The sequence below is a fragment of the Myxocyprinus asiaticus genome, chromosome 31 (genome assembly GCF_019703515.2).
Source record: "Myxocyprinus asiaticus isolate MX2 ecotype Aquarium Trade chromosome 31, UBuf_Myxa_2, whole genome shotgun sequence".
NCBI lineage: Eukaryota > Metazoa > Chordata > Actinopteri > Cypriniformes > Catostomidae > Myxocyprinus > Myxocyprinus asiaticus.
Genome location: NC_059374.1, coordinates 18,653,187 through 18,666,241, shown reverse-complemented (window position 1 = coordinate 18,666,241; position 13,055 = coordinate 18,653,187). Strand labels below are relative to the sequence as shown.

The 13,055-nt window shown below is 37.6% G+C and overlaps 1 non-coding gene and 1 pseudogene across 1 annotated transcript; both read right to left on the bottom strand.

Annotated features, from left to right (window-relative positions):
• Window positions 1-5,433: 5,433 nt before the first annotated feature.
• On the bottom strand, window positions 5,434-12,002 carry LOC127422352 (39S ribosomal protein L28, mitochondrial-like; annotated as a pseudogene).
• On the bottom strand, window positions 11,962-12,048 carry trnastop-uca (transfer RNA opal suppressor (anticodon UCA)). The gene has a single exon. It is a non-coding gene; the product is annotated as a tRNA-Sec (tRNA).
• Window positions 12,049-13,055: the final 1,007 nt, after the last annotated feature.

Below are 13,055 nucleotides of genomic sequence, written 5' to 3'. Positions count from 1 at the left end.
AAGGGACTTTGCCACAAGTCACCAAAATATTTCGTGCTGCAGAACGATACCCACACACATTCACATGTCACAATCTCTGACAAAAAAATAAATATATATATATAAACTCAGCAAAAAAAGAGAAAAAAAAAAAGAAACGTCCTCTCAATTTCAACTGCTTTTATTTTCAGCAAACTTAACATGTGTAAATATTTGTATGAACATAAAAAATTCAACAATTAAGCCATAAACTGAACGAGTTTCATAGACATGTGACTAACAGAAATGGAATAATGTGTCCCTGAACAAAGGGGGGGGGGGGTCAAAATCAAAAGTTACAGTCAGTATCTGGTGTGGCCACCAGCTGCATTAAGTACTGCAGTGTATCTCCTCCTCATGGACTGCACCAGATTTGCCAGTTCTTGCTGTGAGATGTTACCCCACTCTTCCACCAAGGCACTTGCAAGTTCACTAGCCCTCACCCTCCGATCCAACAGATCCCAGACGTGCTCAATGGGATTGAGATCCGGGCTCTTCGCTGGCCATGGCAGAACACTGACATTCCTGTCTTGCAAATCAAGCACACGCCTCGGTGTAACGCTCATTCCTTCGAGTCTGACCATCACCCCTGGTGAGACAAAACCGCAACTCGTCAGTGAAGAGCACTTTTTGCCAGTCCTGTCTGGTCCAGCGAAGGTGGGTTTGTGCCCATAGGTGGGACATTGTTGCCGGTGATGTCTGGTAAGGACCTGCCTTACAACAGGCCTACAAGCCCTCAGTCCAGCCTCTCTCAGCCTGTTGAGGACAGTCTGAGCACTGATGAAGGGATTGTGCATTCCTGGTGTAACTCAGGCAGTTGTTGTTGCCATCCTGTACCTGTCCCGCAGGTGTGATATTCGGATGTACCGATCCTGTGCAGGTATTGTTACACGTGGTCTGCCACTGCGAGGATGATCAGCTGTCCTTCCTGTCTCCCTGTAGCGTTGTCTTAGGCATCTCACAGTACGGACATTGCAATTTATTGCCCTGGACACATCTGCAGTCCTCATGCCTCCATGCAGCATGCCTAAGGCACGTTCACGCAGATGAGCAGGGACCCTGGGCATCTTTCTTTTGGTGTTTTTCAGAGTCTGTAGAAAGGTCTCTTTAGTGTCCTTAGTTTTTATAACTGACCTTAATTGCCTTCCGTCTGTAAGCTGTTAGTGTCTTAATGACTGTTCCACAGATGCATGTTCATTAATTGTTTATGGTTCAAGCATGGAAAACATTGTTTAAACCCTTTACAATAATGATCTGTAAATGTTTAAATCACCATCATTTTTATTTAGTTTTCTCAGATCAGGATGTAAATTTTTTGTTTTTGTTTGTTTGTTTCCTGAGAAGAGATTCCCCGCACTCCATTCCACATGACTCACTGACCTTTAAAAACTATACTACTAATGTAAGCACATACTGTATGTCAGGTGACCTCTCTCTCTCTCTCTCTCTCTCTCTCTCTCTCTGTCTGTGTGTGTTCTTTGGATATGATGCAACTTCAGACTAATCAGATTTAACATTGTATAGCACTGCAGAAATATTGCCTCATGGAAAGTCCAACATTAGGAAACTGCTCCATTCATTATGTTTAATACATATAGAACACATCCAGTTTCAAGACTTTTTTATGGTTTCAGGCATTTAAAATATATCACAGTCAAAATGAAATTAATTTTGACAGTGAAAGAATGCACACTAGTGACAATAGTAACTACATGCTTTACATATTTTTGTAATGTTCATTGTTTTTTATCTGTTTATGTTATTGAGAGAAGTATTGGTACTACTGAGAGTAGAAATTACACAAAAGAGAGACTATGTGCTCTAATTATGTGAATTCTTGGATGTAAAACAGTACAAAACATGCAGTGATAAATATTATGAACAGTAGTACGCTACACTGTTGTGCAATTCCATTTAGTGGTGCTAGTGTCACAGAAATTAAATACACTGATGAGCCAAAACATCATGACCACTCACAGGTGAAGCAAAACAAATTACATTGATCATCTCCTAACAAGGCCACATGTCAAGGTCTGGGTAGATTAGATGGTAGCACTGAATGCAGGAGAAATGGGCAGGAGTAAAGACCTGAGCGACTTTGACAAGGGTCAAATTGTTATGGCCAGATGACTGGGTCAGAGCATCTCTGAAACGCCAAGGCTTGTGGGGTGCTCTCGGTCAGTAGTGGTGAGTCCCTAGCGACAGTGGTCCTAGGAGGGACAAATCACAATCCGGCAACAGGATGTTGGCGTCCAAGGCTCATCGATGCGCAACGGCAACGAAGGCTATCCCGTCTGGTCCGAACCAACAGAAGGTCTACTGTGGCACAAGTCACAGAAAACTTGAATGATGGTTACAGGAGGAATGTTTCACAACATACAGTGCATCGCAACCTGCTGCGAATGGGGCTGCATAGCCGCAGACCGGTCAGAGTGCCCATGATGACCCCTGTCCACCTTGGAGCAGTGGAAGAAGGTCGCCTGTTTTGATGAGTCTTATTTTCTTTTACAACACGTGGACAGCCGTGTACGTGTGTGCCATTTACCCAGGAAAGTGATGGCACCAGGATGCACTGTGGGAAGACGACAAGCTGGTGTAGGCAGTGTGATTCTCTGGACAATGTTCTTCTGGGAAATCCTGGGTATGGCCATTCATGTGGATGTCAATGTGACACGTGCCACCTACCTAAACATCGTTGCAAACCAGGTACACCCCTTCATGGCAATGGTATTCCCTGATGGCAGTGGCCTCTTTCAGCAGGATAATGCATCCTGCCACACTACACACATTGTTCAGGAATGGTTTGAGGAACATGGTGAAGAGTTCGAGGTGTTGCCCTGGCCTCCAAATTCCCCAGATCTCAATCTGATTGAGCATCTATGGGATGTGCTGGACCATCAAGTCCGATCCATGGTGGCTCCACCTCGCACCTCACAGGACTTGAAGGATCTGCTGCTAATGTCTTGGTGCCGAATACCACAGGACACCTTAAGGGGTCTTGTAGAGTCCATGCCTCGGTGGGTCGGTGCTGTTTTAGCAGCACGTGTAGGACCAACAGCATATTAGGTAGGTGGTCATAATGTTTTGGCTAATCGGTGTACACAGCATTAAGTGATTCGTGTTCATGTAAATGAACTGGTTAAAATAAATTACTCGCTTATATTTATCGTTGGGAACTCCAGTTTATTTTAGTAAGTTGGTGCATTTGGAAAGTTCATGTAAATGAACTAGTTAGCATAAATGATTCACTAAGATCATGCAGGGATAAATATTTGGAACAGTAGTATGCAACATTGTTGTCACATGACCTCATTATGTTATATATGGCGTCCAGTTATCATCTTGTAAATGGAAAGTTATTTAACATTTTCCTTTGTGTATTGAAGGTGAGGTTAAGCGCATTGTATTGTGGGATATAATATTCTGTGCAGTGTGCTCTGTTGTACACTGCACATGTTCGCCAAGGAAAAAGCTCATCTGAGTATTCAAAGCATGCAAAGACATTTGTATACTACACACATTATACATTTTGCAGAAATAGTAAGAGTAGAATCTTAGCATGCTATCCTAAACATACTATATATCCATACAGGAAAATTGTATATTGAGAACAAAATAAATAATGTACAAATAGGAAGAATAGTCTCTCAGTATGGTAACTTTTATGCACTTTTGTTCATAATGACGGTGATGCATGAAAGTGGATCACATTTTTATTTACTAGTGTATATACATGTTATATCTAAACTGTGCGGAACAATGCAGAATTTAAAGGTAAAGTTCACCCAAAAATGTTAATTCTCTCATAAAAATTTTTAAAAATATATTTCAGCTCTGTATGTCCATACAATGCAGGCGAATGGTGGCTAGAACTTTATAGGTCCAAAAAGCATATAACGGCAGCGGCAGCACATACTGTAAGTAATCCATAAAACTCCAGTGGTTAAATCCATGTCTTCAGAAGTCGTATGAAAGGTGTGGGTGAGAAACAGATAAATATTTAAGTGCTTTTTTACTATAAATCTCCACTTGGACATTCTTCTTCTTTTGTTTTTGGCGATTCGCATTCTTTGTGCATATCGCCACCTACTGGGCAGGGAGGAGAATTTATATTAAAAAAGAACTTAAATATTGATCTGTTTTCACCCACACTTATCACTTCAGAAGACATGGATTAAAACACTGGAGTTTTATGGATTACTTTTATGCTGCATTTATGTGCATTTTGGACCTTCAAAGTTCATGCCACCATTCACTTGCATTGTATGGACCTACAGAGCTCAAATATTCTTCTAAAAATCTTCGTTTGTGTTCAGCAGAAGTCATACACATCTGCGATGGCATGAGTGTGAATAAATGATGAGAGAATTTTCATTTTTGGCTGATCCCTTTAAATATAACGTAACGAAAGCGGCCAAAAAGCTGGACATTTTTGTATGCAAATGAGCTATTACGTGTATATAAAAATAATGATTGATTGAAAGTTAATATGAATAAATACTTGGCAAACTGTACACTATTGGATTTGCGCTCAATTCAGCAGAATTTTAAAACTAAACTTCCAATAAAAAAAATAAAATAATAATAATAAAAAAAAACAATAAAATATAATTAGACACTTATTGACGTTGTTATGGCAACCAGATAACGAGCTAATCTAAAGAGAGTTCAAGTGTGTTGTTGGTTTGATGCTCAAACTAGTGTCGCTTGCGTCAAAAATCACTCTGAATAAATATCTTCGAGTTTCTGAAGGTCACAAGCGGATGTATCAAACACAATAATGTTTTTAACATGCACCCGTCCACCTACATGTCCCAAATATTTTCACTTTCTGACATATACGTCGTCAAATAAAGAAGCAAAATGATTAAAATTTTGTTTTGCATTTGTGCCAACCAACCTCATAATGGGGTTGGTTGGCACAGGTTGTGGGGTTGGTTGGCACTTGGCACAGTGTTAAAACATTAAAGTTTCAAAAGAGAAGAGAAAAGCAAACAAAAGTATATTTTAAACTAGGACTCAACACGTTTGTTTTTTATCATTAATATTGTGATTCGTGTCCATCAGCGGGGTTGGCAGGGAGACGTCCCTGACCACTGCCCCACCACCAGGAGATGTTCCGGGATTAATGGGACAGGACATCCTGTCTCCCGGCTGATGACCCCATAGATGGACAACTGAAGGCAGGTGGTGCGGCAGGCAGTAAGGCCCAGCAGGTTTAGACATTTACCTGTGCATCTGATTGAAATCAATATGATTATATTAATATTATTATGATTAATTTATGGTTTGGAATATGAAGACTTTTTTTAATCACATAAATGATAGGAATTAACTGTAATATTAGTTTGGCTAATAATACAATTATTATTCATTTTTTAACATTATATTATGTGTGTGTGTGTATGTAAAGGTATGAAGTGTATAAAGATTATGAATTGTTATCTATTATTGTTTTACACACAATATGCTAACCATCCCAAAATCAATGTGCCATCCTACTCTTTTTGAAAATTATGTTAAAAGATTAATCAAGATCACTCCACACTATGAAAATTTAATTTTAAAATAAAATATAAAAGTTATATCAAACAGTAATACTATTTTGCAGCATTACTAATATTCAAGGTAGTATTTTAAACAATATAATGCATCTAAGGTGAAAAAGAAGCATCAATTTCTTTTAAGAACAAAAATGTCTTAAAGGGTTGTGCATATTTCTGAATGAATTATTTTCAAGTAAAAATGACATTTATTTACAGAATACAAGCACAGTTGCTGATGTTAACACAAAATAAATACATTATTGTCGATTCCCTAATAATCCGAATGCATTACTGTTAAACAACAAATATCAAGGAAGACGTTTTAACGTCTTCACTTCTTCTCTACAATCTGAGGCTCTGAGAGCTTCTTGATGGCTAGCTGCTTCACAAGCTTCTCCACCAAACTTTTCTGAAGAGGCTCTGGATCCTGGGAAACATAAAACAGAGTCAAATTTAGTCGAACACTGATCGAAGCACAGTTACCATCAGGGATGAAAGTTAGCACTTGCCCAGCACCAAATGTGCGGAACTATTTGCTTTGGCAAGTAAATAAAACTCACTCGCCAGTGACCAGTAACTTTCTAAGGAACTGCAAACATAGTACGTATATTTGAATGATAGTCAAACCCCCACTAATGTTAGTGTTGTATACTAAAGAAAACATCTGTCGGAAAACTTAAGTAAATAAAAAATGTAAATTATAAAAGTATTTTTGACCTCCAGAACTGTATTTGACGACACATACGTGGAATATTTCACACATTAAAGAGCTAATAAATCTCCACTTTCACATTCTTCTTCTTTTGTTTTTTTGGCAATTCACATTCTTCATGCATATTGCCACCTACTGGGCAGGAGGGAGAAATTATAGTAAAAAAGGACTTCAATATTGTTCTGTTTCTCACTCACACTTATCATATCACTTCAGAAGACATGGATTACACCACTGGAGTCTTATGGATTATGCTTTTTTTAACTTCACAGTTCTAGGTAACATTCACTTGCATTGTAAGAACCAACAGAGATTAAATATTCTTCTTAATTTTCATTTGTGTTCAGCTGAAGAAAGAAAGTCATACACATCTTAGATGGCATGAGGGTGAGTAAATGATGAGAGAATTTTCACTTTGCGTGAACTATCCCTAAGCCATCAAGGACAAATATTTACAAATACATTATTTTATATTCAGGGCTGTCAATCGATTGACATTTTTAACCAAATTAATAACATGATGTGTCCTCATCTTGTGCGGCCTGCTGTAGTTTGTTGTCTGTACAGCTGCACGTTGCCTGTTCCAAGTGTATCGGTCTGCGTCTTGCAAGAACACCCACTACACGACATGTCCACTCCAAGTAACACCCCCCTTGGATCAAGAAGCGATTCTATTGGCTGAAAGAACATTTACATTCCTATAAAATCAGTATTAGTATTATTCATGTTGTCTCAACTATGTAAATATGACAAATAATATAGCTGTTCAGCCATGATGTCAATTTGTAGGCGAACCCGGTAGTCTAATTCGCCAGGGGTTTCCTCAGGATTTTCCTATGGGTTTTTATAATGGGGTTTTTAGATTTATGTGTAAAATAAGGTCTGTGGTAAACATTACTTGACTATACGTGGCCGTTTTGTTCTACAGCATAAATGACACACTTTCATACCTCAAACGTGAATTTTAAAGCCGCCATAAAAAAAAAAAAGTATGTAATTCAATACGGCTTCAAAATTCACGTTTGAGGTATGACTATGTGTAATTTCTGTTGTAGACCAAAACGTCCATGTATTGACAACTAATGTTTCCTACAGACCTTATTTTCCTCACAAGTTCAAAAACCCCATTATAAAAACCCATAGGAAAATCCAGAGGGAACCCATGGCGAATTCTCTTACGGGTTTTTGGACTACAAGCTGAACAGCTCTATAACTTTTAAATTACATGTCACATATCATATTATAAAAAAAATATATATATATTTCCCAATGCGCTCTAAGTCCTCATAGTGGCGTAGTGACTCGCCTCAATCCAGGTGGCAGAGGACGAATCTCAGTTGCCTCCACGTCTGAGACCGTCAATCCATGCATTTTATCACGTGGCTTGTTGAGCGTGTTACCGCGGAGACTTAGCGCGTGCGAAGGCTTCACAATTCTCTGCAGCATCCACGCACAACTCACCACACGCCCCACCGAGAGCAAGAACCACACATTATAGCGACCACGAGGAGGTTACCCCATGTGACTCTATCCTCGCTAACAACCGGGCCAATTTGGTTACTTAGGAGACCTGGCTGGACTCACTCAGCACGCCCTGGATTCGAACTCGCGACTCCAGGGGTGGTAGCCAGCATCAATGCTCGCTGAGCTACCCAGGCCCCCTACATATCATATTATTAAACAAAAGATATAAATTGTGAAATTAAACATTTATCTGTTTTGTTTTCTCCAATTAGTTCACAAGCTAACAAGTTAGCCTATTAGCTTAGCATACCGCTAGCCAATTTGCCTGCTAGTTACACAGTGGTACAGCTTCTTCTCCTCTTTATTTTCATAATGTTTCTCCTCATTATCGCCATCTAGTGATACAGGCGGTATGAATGTATTAAGTAGAACTTTTAATTTGCAGTATATGTAATAATTTTACAAACTTTTAATTTTTTAATCTATGTAGTCAGGGTCAGGGTTAGGTTTAGGGGTAGGTTAGGGTTTCTGCTGGACTCCCAATAAACACAACAAGCACAGTGTATGAATGTGACATCTAACTGTTGCAAGACTTCAGCATTTCGCCGTTTTTTTGAAGGAGGCATGCTATGTAGTGAGCGTGTCTTGTAGTAGTCTTGCAGGATGCAGACAGACCCTTCTCACCTGTTCAGCTGGAGTTGCACTTACTGCCCCCTTCTGACCAAGATTTGGAAAAACATTCCTTTTGGTCGGTCTGGGAGCATGATTAATTGCGTTAATTAAAAATATATATATATAATTAATCGCACTGAATTAACGTGTTAAATCGACAGCCCCAATGATATTACCCTGGTTACAATCCTTCACATTCCTGTTTAAAAGATTAGTTTCATTACCTTCTTTTCTAATAGTCTTTGCTTCTCTACTGCCTCCTCTAAGCTCAAACCCACCCATTCAGCCTCCTCCTCTGGGATCTCAAACTGCTGCTTGTCAGAAAAAGAATATGGAAGAAAACAACATACAGGAACTGGTTACGATTAATCTGTAGTAGCAAGCCACAGGCTGCACTTGACAAATATACAAGTTGATGAGACAACATCAGGTCTCTAATTGAATGCTCTCACCTTGTAACGCTTATAGATCTTCTCCCTGTGAGACGAATCATCAGGGTAGAGATCAGTGTCTTTCCGTGCCAGACTTAAAAGCATTGCACGCTTAAGATCCATTCCAAACTTGGAGTTCAAATCTTGCTTTGGGGTCTGATTATGAAAGAGATTTATAGAAGCTATGAACAAATTTAGCTGTAAACTGGGAAGACAAGGTGACCGTGTCCTTTGTCTAGGTACACAGAAAAAAGGTTGAAAGTCCAATGTATTAAGTAATTCAAATTTTAACTTTTACATTTAAAATAAATAAAAACAAATCTTACATACACATGACCTGAAAAACTCAAGTTCAGCAAATTCTTAATATAACAAGATATAGAGCACATTGAACTTAACAGACCTGTGAGGACTTCTCACCTTAAGAATGTAGAAGTCAAAGCCATAAGCTGCATCAATGAGGTCCAGCGTGCGAGCTGTGACTGTCACAGTGAACTTTTGGTTGAGGATTTCACTGTACAGCTCTCGGTTAAACAGCTGTTGCTTCCAGGTTTTGCGCAGCCTTGTAGAGAGCTGAAGACAAACCCTCCTTAGTCATTTGATATGTTCTGATCACAAATGTGTGAATATAGGTGAAGATGGGCACTTTCTGATCATAAAGCACCATTGGCTAATCAATGAGCCTGTTAACATGCACAGCAGTACCCTGATAACTCCCAAAAGTCAGCTTAATTTAAAAAAATCAGACAAAGCAAGAAAACCGCATTTACATGAGATTTAAAATAATTGAGTTATTCTGTTTTTTTACATCAATCCGTGAAGAGACATGCGAGCAACACTTATGTTCATTGAATTAGCTGGTAAGAGGTAAAGACGTTGGGGTAATTAATTGGCAAAAATCTACCCATGTCGATCGCTTTTTTCTTAAGCAGTTTGTGACCGTACAGTTTGTTAGGAAAGCCTTTTAATGCGTTTACATGACCACACATGTTGTCGGCGTATTAAATATAATTGGTGTAAGAACGTGCATGTAAACGTGCTCATTGTCATCCCATACTAGTTTAGAATTTTGCTGATTTTTATAAATAGAAGAATAATTTGCATTCATAAAATGGAAAAAAATATAATAAAATTAAATATAAAATATTAAATATTTAAATATATAAAATTAAATATTAAATAAAAAATAATTTTGACTCCATTAAAATCGAGGTTTCAGTGAGGAACTTACAACTGGAAGTGAATGGGGGCCAATTTTGGAGGGTTTAAAGGCAGAAATGTGAAGCTTATAATTTTATAATAGCACTTACATTAATTCTTCTGTTCAAACTTGTGTATTATTTGAGCTGTAAAGTTGTTTAAATCATCGTTTTTACAGTCATTTTACAGCGTTACATCACCATGGCAACAAAGTTGTAAAATTGGATATAACTTTACACAGAAAAGGTTAATAAGTGATTTTATTTCACTAAAATCATGTTAACATGCATACTGTTTATGTCTTGTAGCTATACTTTTAAAACAGTGAGTATTTGAATGTTTACAGATTGGCCCCATTCACTTCCATTGTAAGTGCCTCATTGGAACACAGATTTTTGCTTTTTTAAAGAAAACGAGCGACAAGTCAAAATTAATTTTTGTGTTAATCAAAATTTTTCCACAAATGCTTTAAACTGAGCTTAACTTGTAACATACCAGGAATATTCCTTTAAATGCACCACTTTGCCTGAATTAACCATACTAAAAAGGTAAGTAGACATCTTCAGAGGAATTAATATTTCCTCACTTTTTTTTGTGTTTATCATCTTGGACTTACACTGACACCTAGTGGCTTGGATGTAGCATCATTTAAAATCAATAGTTTTCAGTTTCAGATGCCATTGTAGAAATGTAGTATTCACAGTCGGCCATCATTACTGTAATCAATGAGTGAAAGTGTCAAATAACAGGACGGTTACTGAGAATAAGCGAGTAGTATTCGGCGGGTCATGTGATCTCAACATGGCAGCCCCCATGAGGGGACCCTCTCCATGTAGAATAAAACAGCTTTTATAAGGTTAAAAATATGACTGGAGTCACCATCTTACATAAGTGGTCATGATTTTATACATACGTTTCAAAATTACAATTAATTTCTTCTGGAGTAAAACTTTTTTTTTAAGAGAAAAAAAACAAAACCTGAATGCACCTTTAAAAGTCTTCTGTAGTTCTCTTTTATTTCATTAATGTGAACACACTGGTCTCATACCTTGTCATTGTTGGCATATCTAAAACCAGATATCCAGCCTTCTCCACCCCAGAGCCCATCCTGTGATTCTGGCGGATAGTAAATTGGAACAGGCACATCCTGCACTCACTCTCTGTGGCCGGTTTTAGGATTGACCCTGTATTTAACCCCTAGAGGTTTCCAGTGCACTGGGATTGGGGGGGTGGTGTCCTGCAGAGAGCGGAGGTAGTGCTGGGGTAGACGGGTGTAGATGCCTTTCTGCAGCTTCAAGGCTTCCCATATTTTTGGTGGATACTTAAGTAGAGGCATTTTTACTCAGGCTGACGGACAAAACCTTAAACAAACAATAATCAAACACCATAAGCTATCCACATATATTAGACTATCTATATATTAACCTAAAATCATTAGACTATCCATATATTAACTAAAATCTTGATGTTGTTTAAATCTATATCTATATGTCAACTACTACATTGCAGTGGAGCTTCAAGCTGGCAAAAGAAAGCAAGCAAAAAAATAAATAATATGAATAATAATCTGAGAATGCAATCACAATAAAGAGACAATATATACATACATATGGTTAATATCCTTACCAAGGAATGACGCGACTGAAAATGTTTATTTTTCCACACATGATAATTTCAGTCACTACACCTCCCAGCACAGAACACGTTGTAAAACAGACCAAGGGCAACTGACGTCATTTCCTATGACAGACACTTGTGTGAGCACTGCGACTGGTTCAGCGGAGAGTTTACTGCGCTGATTGGTTGAACATCCGGGTTTAAAAGCATATGTTTTCCGTAGGTTGAATAAGTATAAAAAAGGCATATTTACAGCACGGTATAAATTTATGTGATTCTCCAAATTGACATAATTATTTCACGCCCGAAAGGTGGAATTGAACCACTCTGCCGCTAGGCAGCTACAGGTTTGAAGCCTGCACCCCGGACCACCGAGGTTCATCCGGGCACTTATACAGGTGGAGAGTGTATCAAAATAAAGGCTGTTGTTCTGTTATGTGTTACATCTATGGTGAGACCAATTTAAGTGAGTGTATCTAATAGCAGATATCACTTGTTTGTATTATACTTTACATTTTATGAGACAATTAATTTGAGGTAATTGTAGAAATTTGGAGATATTCTAAATAAAACACAGTGTTGTGTCATATGCAAATATTTTACTTGCTATTGGTTCAAAACGTGGGCGGAGTTTGACATTCACTGTTGCATATTATAATCTCATTGTTTTCTTAATCTGTAAAAAGTTTCGTAAACATTATATACAACTATATTCCCTGTTAATTAAAACCAAAACAAATATACTAGCCTCCGCTTATGAGCTTCATTGTATACTGACAATGTGAGAGAGGGTAAAATGATAAATAACAAATGTTATACAATGCACAGATTATTTGTATATGTATTGTTGTTCAGGAATAATTTCTTTCTAGTCAAACAATAAATCTGATGGCTGACATGATTATTGGAGACCAAAATGAAAATAACCAAAATTAATTTCTCCCCTTGTGTTACTTTTAAAAATGTATTCTACTACAGATTGCAGAATACATGCTGTAAAATGTAATTATAATAATAATAATTTTAGATTACTCAAGGTCAGTAATGTATTCTAAATACTTTGGATTACTTCTTCAGCACTGGTAGATTTTTTCACTTGTTTTGACTATAAAAACTCTGTCAGTACAGTAAGACAAAATACACATGTTAAAAATACATTCTCTGAAAAACCTAAATATCTTATGCAGTGTTGTTTCTAAAATAAATCTAATTGATCTTGTTTTAAGGATTTTTTAAAATATTTTTACAGGAAGAAAATACAAAAATGATTATCAAGAATATGATTTTTGCCCTAATATCAAAGGTCTTACTAGAAAAAAGAAATTATGATCTAACATGAATTTTCTTGATAAAAATATGATCGTGCCTGGTAACGTGCATGTAAAATAGCTAGAA